The sequence below is a fragment of the Gorilla gorilla genome, chromosome 1, assembly GCF_029281585.2.
Source record: "Gorilla gorilla gorilla isolate KB3781 chromosome 1, NHGRI_mGorGor1-v2.1_pri, whole genome shotgun sequence".
NCBI lineage: Eukaryota > Metazoa > Chordata > Mammalia > Primates > Hominidae > Gorilla > Gorilla gorilla.
Window position 1 is genome coordinate 146897189 of NC_073224.2, and position 14698 is coordinate 146911886.

Sequence of the window (14698 nt, forward strand, 5' to 3'; positions counted from 1 at the left end):
TTGTGACACTGCACTCCAGCCTGGGTGACAGAGTGAGACTCTGTCTCAAAAAAACAAAGTAAAACAAAAACACCCAACAACTCAAAAAGCGACAGATCTGGGAAGGGTGGATTTTGATATGAAAAAGAGGAGTAGAAAGTATAGGTCAGACCAAGTTTAATCCAAATCCCCTGATCTTTTTCCCCTTCAACAATTATCAATGCCTTATTACTGAGAATTTAAAACATGTACTTAACTAAGAAGTTGGTCAATGATGGAAAGCTAGAAGATCAGTATGTCAGAAACTCCCCGTTTTTTTCTTTTTTGCCCTTGTGGCAACCCTTAAGGAGGATCCTGGGAACATGGTAAAAGTCACTGCTTTAATAAATTCTATAAATACCATGCACATAAATAGAAGCTTCTAAGTGTTCAACAACCATTGTTTTTAGCACACACACACACAAAGATTATGAGATAAATACACATTGGCCTTCAAGGTCAGATTCTTTTGTAACAATCCCAAGCTATCAACTGTGAGAGTAATTAACTTGTAATTTAAGCACATTTTAAATAGCTTAACAAATCTTTGTCCAGTGAAGCATTCCTAGAGGAGATGCCATACCTCTAGATTAATCTTAAATGTTCTCAGCTGTATGTGCAATCTGAAGTTTGCTCCAAATTACCAAATCCAGGTTCTACTTTTCACCATTCCATCGATTTTCTTCAGTTTGTATGCAGATTTCTGCCAAGCAGGTGGTCTGTAGCTTGCAATTGACAACACCTACCAGCTGTTAAATTTACACATCGCTCCAATTTAAATGCTTAATTGCTCTCAGTGCACTCAATTTACAGCTCATAAACCCCTCCCAGATGGCCCCTAAACCTCTGCCAATAATAGATTCTAAAGTTAAATGAACCATAGTGTCCCTTGGTAGAAAATCAAATATCAGAATAATCTTATACTTTTGGAATGTTTATAATTATTTGTTGGAAAAAATTAACATCTGAGGGTTTTCTTTTTTATTTTATTTTTATTTTTTATTTTTTGAGACAGGGTCTTGCTCTCTCAGCCAGGCTGGAGTGCAGTGGCACAACCATTGCTCACTGCAGCCTCAACCTCCAGGGCTCAAGCAATCCTCCTGCCTCAGCCTCCCAAATAGCTGGGACTACAGATGTGTGCCACCACACCTGGCTAATTTTTTACTTTTTTGTAGAGACAGGGTCTCACTATGTTGCCCAGGCTGGCCTTGAACTCCTGGGCTCAAGTGATCCTCCCACCTCAGCTTCCCAAAGTACTGGAATTACAGGTGTGAGCCACCTTGCCCAGCCATAGGGTTTTCTTTAAGTTAGCCTTGGAGAGAAATAAAAGTTTCAACAACTGTCATATCTTCTACCAGTCCCTTAGCATACTTGTCTTTGAAACTGGAACATAAGGTTGTTATCTGCCCTTATATTTGTATAGTGTCCTGGATGACAGGGAGGATAAAGGAAATATTAAATATTTTATGGACAATGACTATATCATTACACACTATCGCAATGTCAATGGCATCTAAGATAAAGTATACAAGTACTGTAAGTGTGGTATTCTGGTGGGAAAGTCTGTGAAGGCTCTTCTACTGTCTGCCTGCCCCCTTACCTGGGAAAGTGAATGTTGAGTTTGAAAGAGCTCATCTCATTCAACTCCCTCTTTTTATACATGAGGACACTGAGTCCCAGAAAGCTCAAGTGGATTGCTCAGCCAGTGAGTGAGGCGGGGCGGGACCGGGATCTCAAGTCATGGCCTCTTCAGACAGCATCTTAACCACTTGATCTACCCCAGTTTGTTGCCATCAGCGTCAGAAAGGAGAAAAGGCAGAATTCAAGTAAGTCTTTCTTAAACCTGTACAAGATACAGAAATAAATTTTTATTCAACCAATGATGCATACCCAGGTACTTCCTGCTTTAAGCCGAACCATATATGAAAATAGAGATTTACACGAGGCTAAATTACAGAGTTCTTCTTGATCTAATTAAAAAGGATTCATTATTGGATTCCCTTAAATATCTAGCACCTCTAGTGAATTTTTAAGTTCACTTATGCCAGCCCCAAAACACGTTTATTATGTAAATTAAGGTATTTATGCATTTTAACTGATTAGCAAGTGTTTTTAAAGTACCTAACACTATGCTAGGTGCTATACAATTTTTAAAAATAATAAGTTTAATATAAGCCATGTTCCCTGCTAACAAAAACTTTACATGTTAGTGTGGGCACAAGACAAATGAAACAACTTGAAAACAAAACAGTATATAATGAAGTGTTAAATTGTATAATATGGAAGGCCACGTATAATAAAGGGGAAAAAAAAGACAAGTGAAACACTTTACGAAATTCAAACATCTCTGAACTCATTTCATTTGTGTGTTTTTCTTTTTATTCATGGGCTAGCAAACGGAAACAGGTTAATGGCAATGTAGGTGAGAAACTGTCCTTTACTCTCTTTGAAATACGGTCATTAGACAGATTTGTAAGTTTTGACACCTCCTAGTGGCAAGTCATAGTAACTGTCTGTCTGCACTTAATGTTCTGTAACAATTTTTGATGCCAAAAAACGGTGAAGAAAACTTTAATTTAAATTGACTTTTCAAAGTTTTCTTTGAATAAGAGAGGCTGAGTAGTGTAGTGGTCAAGCACATAATCTCTGAGCTAGACTGCCTCAATCCAAACATCAGCTTTGCCACTTACTAGCTATTTGAGCTTGGGCAAATGTTCTCTGTCTGCGAAGTGGGAATAATAGTAGTACTTTCTTTATGACATTATAATGAGGATTAACTGAGAGAATACTTGAAAAGCAATTAGAATAGTGCATCTCACATAGTAAGCATAATATAAATGTTTGCTAAGTAAATTAGAACAAATCACAATAAAGATCATTCTTATATTTAGGTTATACTGATTATAATTTACACTTTTGCTAACTTGGGGAAATTATTTAACTTCTCTGGGCCTTGGGTCATTTACTGATGAGCAATTGGCCGGGTGCTGTGGCTCACGCCTGTAATCCTACCTAGCACCTTGGGAGGCCGAGGTGGGAGAATCTCTTGAGCCCAGGGGTTTGCCACCAGCCTGGGCAACATGGTGAAACTCTATCTCTACGAAAAAAAGTACTAAAATTAGCCAGGTTTGGTAGTGTGCACCTCTAGTCCCAGCTACCCTGGAGGCTGAGGTGGAAGGATGGCTTGAGCCCAGGAGGCAGAGGTAGAATTGAGCTGAGATTGCAACACTGCACTGCAGCCTGGGTGACAGAGCCAGACTCTGTTTCAAAGTAATAATAATAATAATAATAATAATAATAACAATAATAACAACTATGTGTCAGTAAACTTTTAAAAAATAGATTTTCTTTTCTTTTTATTAAAAAAAATTTTTTTATAGAGATAGGGTCTCACTGTGTTGACCATGCTGGTCTCGACTCTTGGCCTCAAGCAGTCCTCCCACCTCGGCCTCCCAAAGTGCTGGGATTACAGGTATGTGCCACCATGCCTGGTCAGATTTTATTTTCTAGAACGGTTTTAGATTTACAGAAAAATTGAGCTTTGAGGAGTACTGGTCAAGTGTCTTGGAGCATGTTCTCCAATTGGAATTTGATGTTTTTCTTGTCTTAGATTGGGGTTATGAGGCCACAGGAGGAAGATCATAGAGGCAAAGTGCCATTTTCATCACATCACATCCCTGGATATACAGTCATCATGATTTATGACACTGGCTGAGGTGGTTTTTGTCAAGTTTCTCCACTGTAAAGTTACTCTTTTTCCTCTCTTTCCATAATCTTTGGAGGGAAGTCACCATGTGCTGCCCACACATAAGGAGTGGATGTATGCTCCCTTTTTGGAGGGCGGCAGAGTATCTACATAAATCACTTGCAATTCTTCTGTATGGACAATTTGTCTCTTCCTCCCACTTATTAATCTATTCAATTATGTATTTATAAAATTGTTAACTCATGCATACTTGTTTTATACTTTAGGTTATAATTCAATATTACTTTTATTTTATTTTTTTTGCTCAAATTGTTTCCCCTTTGGTCACCGGGAACTCTTTCAGTTGGCTCTTATGCCCCTTTGACATAATCCAACAGCATGATTTTTTTTTTTCTAGCACTTCCTTACTTTTCGGCACTGCAGCATGCTCCAGGTACATCTTGTGTCTTTCCTTCCCCAGTTCTAGAATCAGTCATGTCTCCAAAAAAACCCTTAGTTCCTTTTGTTAGATAATGGTATTAGGAACCGAGATCTGGATGGTAGGTGTCTGTGTACTAGAGAATATGCTAGGTCTTTTAGGACTTCTCTGCTAACAGACCAAATAAATAATTGTGTGGATACTAACCAGTGTATATACATCTATCCATAAATATTTTTATATAGGTTGGGTGCAGTGGCTCATGCCCAGAATTCCAGCTACTGAGAAGGTTGAGGTGGGAGGATCTCTTGAGGTCAGGAGTTTGAGACCAGCCTGGGCAACATAGAGAGACCCAACTCTAAAAAATTAAAAATAAATTACCTGGATGTAGTGGTGCATGCCTGTAGTCCCGGCTATTCAACAGGCTAAGGTGAGAGCATTGCTTGAGCCCAAGAGTTCAAGGCTGCAGTGAGCTATGATCACACCATTGCACTCCAGCCTGGGCAATAGAACAAGACCCTGTCTCTTAAAAAAACAATCTATATCCACATTAAACTAAATATGAGTTCTTACTGATGTGTCCAACTTTAATCCATTAATATATGGATCATTCTAGCTTTTTCTCCTTGCTTATCTGTAAATTCCCACTCCAGCAGTGAGAAACCTGATTCCTACAATCTGCCATCTATTTACTCAATCATTTAGTTCCAGTACACATGTGTAGCAGTATCAGAATTGTTAACCCATGCCCCCAAATGAAACAACTTTATCAACTAAAGCAGCATTATTTTTTTAATTTGTTTTTATTTCAGTAGCTTTAGAGGTAAAAGTGGTTTTTGGTTACATAGATAAATTGTACAGTGGTGAAATCTGGGCTTTTAGTATATCTGTGTGTAGTGTACCCAACAGGTAATTTTTTCTCCCCACCCTCCTTCTACCATCCCTCGCTTCTGAGTCTCCAGTGTCCATTATACCAGTCTGTATGCCTTTGCACATCCATAGCTTAGCTTCCACTTATAAGTGAGAACATATGGTATTTGGTTTTCTATTTTTTAGTCACTTCACTTAGAATAACAGCGTTCAGTTCCATCCAAGTTGCTGCAAAATACGTTATCTTGTTCTTTTTATGGCTGAGTAGTATTTCATGGTATATGTATATCACATTTTCTTTATCCACTCATCTGTTGATGGGCACTTAGGTTGATTTCACATCTTTGTAATTGTGAATTGTTCTGCAATACACGTATGAGTGCGGGTGTCTTTTTTTGTTTGTTTGTTTGAGACAGAATCTTGTTCTGTCACCCGGGCTGGAGTAGAGTGGTGTGATCTCAGCTCACTGCAACCTCCACCTCCTGGGTTCAAGCGATTCTCCTGCCTCACTCAGTCTCCCAAGTAGCTGGGATCACAGGCGTGTACCACCACACCCGGCTGAATTTTGTATTTTTGGTAGAGACGGGGTTTCACCATGTTGGCCAGGCTAGTCTCAAACTCCTGACCTCAGGTGATCTGCCTGCCTCGGCCTCCCAAAGTGCTGGGATTACAGGCGTAAGCCACCGCACCTAGCCACACGTCTTTTTTATATAATGACTTCTTTTCCTTTGGGTAGATACCTAGTAGTAGGATTACTGGATCGAATGGTAGATTTACTTTTAGTTCTTTGATAAATCTCCACACTTTTTTCCATAGAAGTTGTACTAATTTATATTCCCACCAACAGTGTACAAGCATTCCCTTTTCACCACTTCTGCGCCAACCTCTATTGTTTTTTGACTTTTTCAAATGGCCATTCTGACTGGGGTAAGGTGGTATCTCATTGTGGTTTTAATTTGCATTTGCTTGATATTAGTGATGTTGAGTATTTTTCATGTTTTTCAGCCATTTGTATATCTTTTTTTGAGAAATGTCTATTCATATCATTTGCCCAGTTTTTAATGGGATTATTTGTTTTATTTTTGCTGATTAGTTTGGGTTCCTTATAGATTTTGGATATTAGTCCTTTGTCAGATGTATAGTTTGCAAACATTTTCTCTCATTCTAAAGGTTGTCTGTTTACTCTGTTGATTATTTATTTTGCTATACAGAAGCTTTGTAATTTAAGTCCTGTTTATTTATTTTTGTTTTTATTGCATTTTTAAAGAAGTGTTCTTACATGCTTTTAGTGTGCGATTTCTTTTGCCTTTAGTCTTACATATTCCACTCATTTCCAAAGTAACTTTAGGTCAGTATGTGTTCCCCCTACTTCCTTCAGTGAGGTCGTTTCATACATTTTTAATACAGTTAGATTTTACTGCCATGGTCTGCCTCCCTTCCTGGAACTCTCCTACCTCCTAAATGACTTTACTTAATCTGCATACATTATGGTTCACTCTTTGTGTTCTATCTGTGGGTTTTGATGAATGCATAATGTCATGTATCCACCATTACAGTATCATACCGAATAGTTTCACCTCCCTAAATATCTCCTGTGCTTCATCTTCATAATGAACCCCCATTTTCAACCCCTGGCAATTGCTGGAGATTTATTGTCTCTATAGTTTTGCTTTTTCCAGAATGTCATATAATTGGAATTGTGCAATGTATAGCCATTTCAGACTGGGTGCTTTCACTTAGAAATATGCATTTAAGTTTCCTCCATGCCATTTCATGGCTTGATAGCTTTTTTTTTTTTTTTTTTTTGACAGAGTCTCACTCTGTCACCCAGGCTGGAGTGCAGTAGTGTGATCTTGGCTCACTGCAACCTCCACCTCCTGGAGTTCAAGTGATTCTCCTGCCTCAGCCTCCTGAGTAGCTGGGATTATAGACGCGCGACACCATGCCTGGCTAATTTTTGTATTTTCTAGTAGAGACGGGGTTTCACCATGTTGGCCAGGCTAGTCTCAAACTCCTGACATCAGGTGATCCGCCCTCCTCGGCCTCCCAAAGTGCTGGGATTACAGGTGTGAGCCACTGCGCCCAGCCGATAGCTCATTTCTTTTTATCTCTGCATAACATCCCATTGGATGAATGTACAATTTATCTAGTCAAGCAATATTTTAATAATTGAAAAGGTAAAGCTAAAGAAGAAAACATCCTCATCCTGGAGAAGCTCAGTCACTGGCATTGGTGGCACATAACTAAAGGATAGAATGATAAGAGGTATATTACATTACATTTAAAGTGCTGTGGGCACCCATAGAAGACAATGGGCATCTACATGAGAATGTGATGAGGTATAGGTATAGAGAAAAGCTGGGATTTGTCTTGGGCCTTGAAGAAAAAGTAGGTATTTGGGGATGAGGTGGGAAAGGAGGAAGAAGGTGAGTGGGGAAGAGGAACCTGCAGACAAATACTGCTAGAAGGTGAGAGAGACTGCGTCAGGTCCTAGATAACAGTGTATTTTCCCTCATCCACATATATGACCCCAGAGTTGGATTTGCAGGCCAGGAGGAAGGGGCTTTGTGGTGCCCTTTCACTCTGATGATAACAGTAACTCTCACACATAGAGCACCTACTACCATGTGTCAGACGCGGTGCTGGGCACTTCACACACATTTTCCTCACAATTCTTCATGTTACACATGTGCATTTGTAACACACATACATGCAAAGCTGCAGAAGCACTCTATAATTCCTCCTGCTGGAAGCTGACACTCCGAATGGAGTTGCTGTTCACGTGTGTGAGGATGATGAAAGAGATGCTGTCTCACATGCCCTTTGACTCTGGCTGCAGCAGCCACTTTCAGCCGTTTCTCACTCCAGCTCCTCTTCTAGAGGTCCCAAAGCTTTAGAAAATCTGTGGCATTATCACTTGCTGCATTCCCCAGCAACCTCCTCTGTCTTAATCAGGGATCAGGTCTCCATCCAGCACACGGCATTTTTTCCCCCTACCTCTATGACTCTTTGTTTACCTAAACAATTCCAAGAATGAGTGATGATAGGAATTCAGAATAGAATGGGAGAGCACCAAGCTTTTCTTTTATGAAAGTAATAAAATGAGGTCAACTTTCTCTTCACTCTGCCCCATGTAAGTTTCCTAAAGAAAGTCAAAGCAATTCTGTTAATCTGCATTTAGACCGCCTACTTCCTACTCAAAGAGTTCAAAACTGAGCCTTGGGATTGGATCAGCACTTCATGGAGGTCATTAGAATAGCACTGTTAAGAAATAAAATTCTCCAGGAGGAAGATTTATAAGCATGGGGAAACTGGAAAAAAAGCTGCCTTAGTTCCACTCTGTTTGGTCGTCATGACTTTTGGCACTGTAAGATGACACGTCAATTTGTACCAAAACAAAAATACCAGTTTGGGATAATCTTTGATGAAGACTTGGCAACCCTATTGACTCTGCAGATCTTTCTCATATTTCAACTAATGCAAACCTCTAGAGAATGTATACTGAGTGACACATCACATAGCTAAAAATAAAGCAGCAGTTAATTTGACACCCACTGCTAGATAATAAAAAGTGACTCATAATTATTATTTCCAACATTTCAAAAACTTGTAATTGAGTTTCCTGTATGCATTTCCTGAGAGGCAAACTCTTCCAAAAATTAAACTCAAATTTGTTGTAGAATAAAATTTTAGGATCTGAAGAACTGTAGATAGTCACAACTGTGCAAATATAAACATGTATCCTCTTCCTAATGTGGTTAATATTTAGTTTACAGTCATTATCATTTTATCATTATTGTAATTACACCTTCCCCTTTAGAAAAAAAGTTATTTTAGTCAAGTTTAACTAGAGGTAGTTGTGTATACTGTGCAACTAATTCTGCTACTGTACCAAAGCATCCTGAGGGTAGGTGTGTGTTCCAAGTGTCCTTGTATCCTCCGTGCAGCAGAGGCTTCCAATTGTCCTCTAATATTCATTGTACTAGATCCCTCAGTTTTTAAATGGGTCACATGGCCACTCAGAGTAAAAACCATGTTTCCGGCTGGGTGCAGTGGCTCACACTTGTAATCCCAGCCCTTTCGGAGGCCGAGGCAGGCAAATCACTTGAGGTCAGGAGTTCAAGACCAGCCTGACCAACATGGTGAAACCCTGTCTATACTAAAAATACAAAAATTAGCTGGGTGTGATGACGCATGCCTGTAATCCCGGCTACTTGGGAGGCTGAGGCAGGAGAATCACTTGAACCCGGGAGGCAGAGGTTGCAGTGAGCCAAGGTTGTGTCGTTGCACTCCAGACTGGGCAACAAGAGTGAAACTCCGTTTCAGAACAAAAACAGAAACAAAACCACATTTTCTCAGCCTGCCTTACAGACAGGTGTGGCCTGGTAACTAAGTTCAGGCAAATAGATGCAAGCTTAAGTGTTATATAGCAGTCTTTAAGAACCTTTCTTAATTTTGCTTTTTTCACCATTCCTTCCTTCTTCCTTCTGGCTTGGTGGTGGAGCTGATGGCTGGGGGTGAGCAGCTATCTTGGACCATGGAGTGATCTTAGAAGAGAATTAAAGCCCAGCAGATCAACTCCATGGAACAAGATCACCACACCAGTTCTGGCCTGTCTCCCTTTGGACTTCTACGTGCGATAAACTTCTATCTTGCTCAAGCCACTGTCACTTGCATTGAAACATAATTCTAGCCAATAAACCCCACAGTCTCAAGCATATCCTAGCATGTCACTAGAGCAAAATATATAGTAATAAATGTTTATTGAATAAGTGTTGCAAATTTGGGCTTTCAGGAAGTACATTATTTTTGTTAGTCCAGAAGTTTATGAGTTGAAACAGGACAGCAGTGAGGTCATCCAAGGCCAGAGGGAAATGAGACCAAGTGACTCAAGCAACCAGGAGACCACCGACTATCAGGCAAAAAAGGAAGAAACAGTCAAAGCTAAGGCTCAAAGAAAGAAGACACCACTCAGTCTGGGGAATCTGGAGGCAAGAGAAATTTGGAAACATCCATCTCTAGTCTGGAGGATAGCGGGCAAGTAGCTCAAAGTCCACAGTCAGCAGCTCTCAGCTGGGGTCGATTTTACTCTTCAGGGGACACTGGCAATATCTGGAGACATTTTTGGTTGTCACAACTGGTTGGGGAGGAGTGGTGCTATGGACCTCTAGTGTATAGAGGCCAGAGATGCTGCTAAAAATTTTACCATGCCCAGGACAGCCCCCAAAGCAAAGAATTATCTGGTCTAAAATGTCGATAGTGTTCAGGAAAAGAAACCCTGGTCTAGCTGATTATAGGTGTTCACTTCAGGCCCCAAATTCCAGCTACTCTTGGAGTTCAGGCCAGAGGGAAGATGGGTCATTTAGCCAGCCTGGATAACAGCTTGGAAACAGACAATCCAGACTTACATGTTCAGCGTCATTAAGCAGACTTTGTGACTAAACTGAGTACCTGCAAATTGCTCTCTGAATATTAAGTAGCTTATAGCACAGAATTCTTCCCACAATACAAAGATAATTATGCCCTATCCCAGACTAACAGAGACTGTGACATGCTCACAAACCATTAAGAAGAGTCTGAAATATAAAACAGGTACACATTGGGGTCCTAAGGTCTCAGAGAAGCTCCTTTGCATACCAAATGTGGGGAAGGGAGTAGAACGGACAAACAGCTTCTCTTTTGATGTGAGTCCTAAATGTGGGAATCATCAGTCTCCACATTCCCAAGGCCTGGGTTTGTGTCAGAGAAGGTCCGTGCCAGAGAGGCTGAGAGGGCAGATCTATTCTTGATTCTGCAGCTGACTTGCCGTTTGAACCCTCTGACTTTTCCAGGCACCAGTTTTCCTTACAGTGTGAAAGTCAAAATTATCATTAGCTGGAGGGGAGGCCTGAGGGAAAGAGAGAAGAAGAGCAAGTTGATTGAGCTGCTGAGGCTGCTAGGCCCTATGTGCATAAATCAGTAAGCTTAAACCTCAGAATATCCCTGGTGGCTCGAGGATGACAGCATTATGGAAATAAAGTACTTTTTATATTCCTGCATCTGTATTAGCATACATACATTTACTTCTCATATTTATGAGATCCTTATAAATTTCTTTTCAAAAAAGTTTTTTTGCCAAACTGAATTAAGTTAGTTAATTGCATACTTATTATACACAAAACACTATGCTTGGTTTTATGTGGTTTCTGCCCACAAAAGGCTTTCATTCCAGTAGAGAGGCAAAGATTTACACAAAGAAATCACAATACAAGGTAGAAAGTCATAATGCCAAAAGAGAGACATAAATAAAGTGTTGTGGGTTCACAGAGAATGAAATACTTAATATGGTTAGAAGAGGTAGGTTCAGTTGTTCATTATTTTGTTTAAAAAATATTTCTTGCACTTCTGCTATATGCCAGGAAGTCTGTTAAATGACAGAGATTCAAAAATGAATGACACCAAGCCCTTAGCTGAATGGGGAAGAGAAAAGTATATCAAGAGTGGCATTTGAGCAACATAAGGTTGAAAGTTGTGCTAATGTCAGATTTTGGAATGGGAGCAGGTAGAAGGGGAGCGTACTCCAGGCAAAGGAAAAAATAAGCAAAATATCAGAGTAGCAAACCAGCTTGTATTTCATCAGCCTCCATGTGGGGTTCCCCACTACTACCAATCCCAACCCCCACCCACACGCATCAGTTAATTTAGGAGGGGGCTTCTCCCTGAGCATGCTCTGTAATACAAATCCTCCGTGAGAAGGTTGGTTTGTTTACCAGAAGAACAATATTTCTCCTATTAGCAATTATCTAGGTTGTTTCTGATTGGAAACTGTAATTAAAATGATACCATGAACATCCTTATACATGTGTCTTTGTGTACTCATGTGAATATTTTCTACAGACTAACGTTTTAAAATAGAGTTACAATAAACCAATTTCAAGGATGAGTCACCAATGGACAGGATCTCAGATCCCCAGGGTGATGATGAGTGTGTAAGAGAGCACTGAGCACCCCCTACAAGGGAAGATGGAAGTCTCTGAAGACAAATGTCACCTGCCTCCTAAGTTCGTCTAATGGAAGCTCTGCCTATAACCTCAAAACTGGGGTTTGCTTCCAGTCACAGTGGCTCTCACCTATAATCCCAGCACTTTAGGAAGCTGAGGCAGGAGGATTGCTCAAGGTCAGGAGTTAGAGATGAGCCTGGGCAACATAGTGTGAACCTGTCTGTATATATATATTAGCCAGGTGTGGTGGTACGCACCTGCAGTCCCAGCTACTTGGCAGGCTGAAGCGGAAGGATCACTTGAGCCCAGGAGTTTGAGGCTGCAGTGAGCTGTGATGGCGCCACTGCACTCCAGCCTGGGTGAGAGAGCAGGGAGACCCTGTCTCTAAAAAACAAAAACAAAAACAAAATTGAGGTTTGCCAAACAGTTCTGCCTTCTAGTGCTCTCTCGAGACTCATTTCTCTCTGGGTGTGGTAAGCATTGCATTAATACTCCCCAACAGACAAGTAGAAGTAGCACCAACATTTTAAGATATACTATGGGTGAAAATCTTAACATTGAGAAAAATATACCCATTAACTTTTTACCTGTCATTGAAAAAGATGGGGCCTATTTCATTCTAGCTCTTGATAGTAAGTGCTTGGAAACCTCTCCGTCTGATGCAAGTGTCAGGGCCCTTGTCCAAATCCTGCTTCTCTTGTTCTGCTTTGCTGAAGGGCATGAGCACTGAGCAGAGAAGGAGCAATGGGAGCTACTCCGCTCAAAAATATCTCCCCCTTTCATCCTGCCAAGAGAGTCAACAAATCGTTCAATCTTTTTTGCTTTTTTAAAAAATTTACATACGGTTTACAAAATTCACCATTTAAAAATGTAAGGTTCAGTGGTTTTTAAATATATTCACAAGGTTGTTCAGCCATTACTATCTAATTCTAGAACACTATTACCCCCAAAAGAAATTCTGTACCCGGCCGGGCGCCATGGCTCATGCTTGTAATCCCAGCAATTTGGGAGGCCGAGGCCGGCAGATCACTTAAGGTCGGGAGGTTGAGACCAGCCTGGCCAACATGGTGAAACCCTGTCTCTACTAAAACTATAAAAATTAGCTGGGCGTGGTGACACATGCCTGTAGTCTCAGCTACTAGGGAGGCTGAGGAGGAGAATCGCTTGAGCCTGGGAGGTGGAGGTTGCAGTGAGCAGAGACTGTGCCACTGCACTCCAGCCTGGGCAACAGAGCAAGACTCTGTCTCAAAAAACAAACAAATAAAACACAGTCCCTCTCTATATCCCCTCCCCCATCCGCTAATCTACTTTAGGTCTTTATGGATTTGCCTATTCTGAACATTTCATCTAAATGTAACCATGCATAGCATGGTCTTCTGTGACTGGCTTCTTTCAATAAGCATGATGTTTACAAGGTTCTTCTGTGCTGTAGCATGTATCAATACTTTACTCCTTTTTATGGCTGAATAAGATTGTATTGTATAAGTAACCATATTTTTAAATGCATTCATCTGTTGACGGACATTTGGGTTGTTTCCACTTTTTGGCTATTATGAACAATGCTGCTATGATCATTTGTGTTTAGCTCTTTTTGAGGTGAAATAAGTTTTTTTTTGTTTTGTTTTGTTTTTTTGAGACGGAGTCTCACTCTGTCGCCCAGGCTGGAGTGCGGTGACGCGATCGCGGCTCACTGCAACCTGCGCCTCCTGGGTTCACGCCATTCTCCTGCCTCAGCCTGTAGCTGGGACTACAGGCACCCGCCACCATGCCCCGCTAAGGTTTTTTTGTATTTTTAGTAGAGACGGGGTTTCACCGTGTTAGCTAGGATGGTCTCGATCTCCCAACCTCGTGATCCGCCTGCCTCGGCCTCCCAAAGTGCTGAGATTACAGGCGTGAACCACCACGTCCAGCCGAGGTGAAAGAAGTTTCAATGGAAAAATATGAAATGCTTTCTGAATATGCATGTCATTCTTGTGCAGGGGCCATGCTAATCTTCTCTGTATTGTTCCAGTTTTATTAGGTTGGTGCAAATGTAATTGCGGTTTTTGCATTGTTGAAATTTGCTGTTTGATATTGGAATACTTTCTTAAATAAGTGTGGTTATGTTGTACATCATTTTAATGCACATTTCTCACTTTTGTCTTTTGCTAATGACTTATTGCTGTTTATTTTATATTTATTTTAGACTACGGAAGTGACGTTAGACAAAAAGCAAATTCGCGCAATTTTCTTATTGGAGTTCAAAATGGGTCGTAAAGCAGGGGAGACGACTTGCAACATCAACAACGCGTTTGGCCCAGGAACTGCTAATGAACGAACGTACAGTGCAGTGGTGGCTCAAGAAGTTTTGCAAAGGAGACGAGAGCCTTGAAGGTGAGAAGCGTAGTGGCCGGCCATCGGAAGTTGACGATAACCAATTGAGAGCAATCATCGAAGCTGATCCTACTACATGAGAAGTTGCCAAAGAACCCAACGTCAACCATTCTATGGTCGTTCAGCATTTGAAGCAAATTGGAAAGCTGAAAAAGCTCCATAAGTGGGTGTCTCATGAGCTGAGCGAAAATCAAAAAAATCATTCTTTTAAAATGTCCTCTTCTCTTATTCTACGCAACAACAACGAACCATTTCTAGATCGGATTATGACGTGAAATGATTGTATACGACAAGCAGCAATGACCAGCTCATTGGCTGGACCAAGAAGCAGCT

The 14698-nt window shown here is 40.7% G+C and overlaps 1 non-coding gene across 1 annotated transcript; it reads right to left on the reverse strand.

Moving 5' to 3' along the window:
- Positions 1-13926: 13926 nt before the first annotated feature.
- LOC115932155 (U6 spliceosomal RNA) lies at positions 13927-14033 on the reverse strand. Its single transcript, XR_004068478.1, has one exon. It is a non-coding gene; the product is annotated as a U6 spliceosomal RNA (small nuclear RNA).
- Between the last annotated feature and the right edge of the window lie 665 nt (positions 14034-14698).